The following is a 3,555-nucleotide window of genomic DNA, read 5'->3' on the forward strand; positions in this document are numbered from 1 at the left end:
GTACATGGGCATGTACAGGTGGGAGTCTGAGCTGATGGCCAGGATAATCAGTAGGTTCCTGATGATGGTGACCAGGTACATGGACAGAAACAGCCCAAAGAGAATGAACTGTGTCTGACTTTGCTGAAAATCCCAGGAGGAGAAATTCTGGAACACATGTTTGATTTCCTGTTTCCATGGGAATAACTAACAGGAAAAGGAAAGGAGTGACAAGCAATTAACACAACAGCACTGAAATTTGGTTCCATTCCATTTCAAGCAAAAAAATTTATACAATCTTGCTTTTTCCTTGTTGACTTCCATTGGGAAAATGGAAAGGCTCTCACCTTTTCCTTTGCGACCACTAGTCTCTAAAAATGTATACATACCTGGCAGGGGAGATACCATGATCATGAAGGTGGTTTTCCCAGGGCGAGGCTTATCCATTGCACTCTGGATGTGCTGACCCCTGCAATTTCCCCAAATGTGGGAAACCCGGCTGCATAATTTGTGGTAGCGGGGACTGCATTCGCACTTTCCCCTGTAAAAATAAATAAAAAAATTAATTAATTAATTAACCTCAATTCTACAGTACTGAAATCCTCTTCAGTCTGGCTTCCCAATGACTAGGCAGAATCAACAGAACAGAGAATTTGGTAACTGCACCTAACAAAAATACGCACTTTCCAAAATTATTGAGCCATTGGAAAAGTCATGACATATTTTTCTATGTTTTTTTCTGTGTAAAAATGTGTCATGACTTTTCTGATGACCCAATAGTTTAAGAGTCATTAAGCAAACAGACAACCCAATCCGTAATAAACCCCAAGGTAGAGGGAGAATTAAATTTCTAGAGTTACCACATTATATTATTCAAAATACCCTGCTCTCAACAAAATATTATGAGGATTGCCATGAAACAAGAAAGCATGACACAGGAAGAAATTAATTAGAAATTCTGATCCTGCAAAAACTCAGGTATTAGATTTATTAGAGAAATACTTTGTTTTATTTTTTTAAAAGAATTTTTGTCTTAAGGTGTGTTGCTAAAGAGAGATAGAGAGAGGCAGTGAAAAGGAAAATAAAAAAATCACTCCGGGGTGTGGGGGATGGCCTTGCCACAAACCCTTCAACTCCATTCTTTTCCTGGAATTTGGGCATACATGCACATGCAGCCTGGTGTGATTTTCAATCCTTTGGGTCTGGGACTCAAATTGCCAGCTGCCATGTGGGAGCCCAGTGTTGTAATCACAATACCACCTGCTGGTCTTGACTCTTGGTTCTAAGCTTGACTCATCGTATCTGTAGTCTCAAAAGCATCAGACCTTTGGAGAACAGAATTCTGACTACTTTTCCTATTGTAAGACACTTTTTTTTTCTTTTCTTATCTTTTTAAAATTTTTATATTCAATCACTACATCTTTACACCACACAAAATGAATTTTCCCAGCTTGAATACACTCTTTATTATTCCAGTCAAAGATATTACCATACACATTATTATCAACACATCATTTTTCATTTTTATGTCCTTTAAATGTTTTGTTTCTTTTTTCCCCCTTGACTCTCTCCCTCCTATAACCCCCATTTCCCATCCACCTCCTTCCACACTGACTCTAGTATCCTCAGTTGCTCTCCATGATTTTATACCTTCTAGTCTTTCAGTTTCTGCATAGAGTACAGACATTTGGTATATATTAAGTGGGGATTCTAAGATAATTTCTAAGGGGTCCCAGGAGAGTCACATCTACAAACACTAATCTTGCTGTAACAGACTGCTTTAAAAAAATATTCATTGGGTCCAGTAGATGACATGGTTGGGGACTGAACTTCCACATGACTAACTGTGGTTCAAGTCCTGGACCTGACAGCTTGCTTTCTCACTTTCCCTCCATCTCTGGTCAAGTTAAAAAAATTGCGGTAATAATAAATAAAATTAAACAATTCTTAAAAAATTAAGATATTCTTTTAAAAACTATCTATTTAATTTAATTCAACAGAGTTAATTATCTATTTAATTTAATTTGATAGAGTGAGAAAGCAAGCTGCTAGTTCCAGGACTCAAACCATGGTTGGCCATGTGGGAGTCTAGAACCTTAACCACTTCACCACCTGCTGGCCCCATGTCACAGACTCCATTGTTACAGTGATTGTGGGATGCTCCATATATCCTGTCCCTGGCAAAATGTTATTAGATACATAGAATCTACAATTAGATACAGTAGATACATAAGACTTCTTATCTCTGTTAAAGATAAACACAGGAATTATTTTTCTGACTGACTTTCTTTTGGAAACAAAGACTTGCATTTTTACCAATACTAACCTAAAAATTTCTAAACCCAACTATAACCTAAAACTGCCTGCCTTCCAAGATATCCCAGCTTTTTGGGGGCAGGTCAATAAAAAAATTTCATATGATGACTAGCAATTTTGTGTCTCTTGCTTTCAGAACTGAAAAACAAAACAAATAAAACAAAGTGAATAAAAAAATCCCACTGCATCTGAGCACCCCAAAACAACACTTTTGTGTTTTTTCCAGACCTCATTGCTTATATTCATGTTTAGAATATACTGTTTCAATTATTATTACTAATTTTTTACAGAACCTTGGTTATTTTTTGATAATTTTTTTACCTTATTTATTTTTTAAATTGTTTTTGAAACATAGTTTAACATCTACAACTTATGCATTCTTTCAAAAGTAACTTCAGCATCATATTTTTTGCTTGTTTTACATTTTTAAAAAATTTACACTTGATCACTGTATATCTTTACAGTATGCAGCATGACTTTTCCCAGCGTGAATGCAATTCAAGTTAGGTCAGAGATATTAGAGTCTTGGTTATTTCTATTAACACATTATTTACTTATTGTTCTTAGGTTTTTGCCATAGGGTGCATCTAATGAGCAGAGAGAGACAGACAGAGGGAAAGTGAGAAGTCATTCCCCCACCAGGTGGATAGCCACACCACAATCCCTTCTCCTCCATTCTCCTTTCCAGATTTGGGTACCCACACACAGGTTCCCTCTGTGATTTTCAAATTGCTGGGGCCAGGACTCGGACCATGGTCAGCCATGTGGGAATCCAGCGTCTCAATCATCATGCCACCTGCTGGCCCCTCTGTTGACACATTTTATACTCACTGCGTGCTGATGAGAAATAGATCCACAGAACATATGAAACATTTCCAGGGTCCATTGGTCCTGGATGAAAAAGGCTGAAGTAGAACTCACACTTGTTGGATTCCAAATCAGAACCTTTCTCACTCCTTGCAGCTGCCTCCCTCCGTCAGTGTCCTACAATTAAGAGGAAACAATAAAAGAGAAATAGAGCTGGATTCTGAGACTTGCACTTATATAAGAAAGGATCTATTTCTGTTTCAGGAGAAGAGTGGCTCTGGAATTGGGCTCTGAGATTAAAAGCAAGAAGAGGGCTAGCGGTTGACCCCATATGGTCAACTAGTTGGTTTGAGTCCCAGATCTGGCAGCTGAAAAGTCACCCTGGATGCAAATACATGCATGCCCAAAATCTCAAGAGGAGAATGGAGGAGATGGGATTGTGGTGTGGCTAAT

The 3,555-nt window shown here is 38.0% G+C and overlaps 1 non-coding gene across 1 annotated transcript; it reads left to right on the forward strand.

Moving 5' to 3' along the window:
- Nucleotides 1-360: 360 nt before the first annotated feature.
- Nucleotides 361-522, forward strand: LOC114005687 (U1 spliceosomal RNA). Its single transcript, XR_003547527.1, has one exon. It is a non-coding gene; the product is annotated as a U1 spliceosomal RNA (small nuclear RNA).
- The last annotated feature ends 3,033 nt before the right edge of the window (nucleotides 523-3,555 follow it).

The sequence above is a fragment of the Tupaia chinensis genome, unplaced genomic scaffold (assembly GCF_000334495.1).
Source record: "Tupaia chinensis unplaced genomic scaffold, TupChi_1.0 Scaffold144267_1, whole genome shotgun sequence".
Classification (NCBI taxonomy): Eukaryota; Metazoa; Chordata; class Mammalia; order Scandentia; family Tupaiidae; genus Tupaia; species Tupaia belangeri.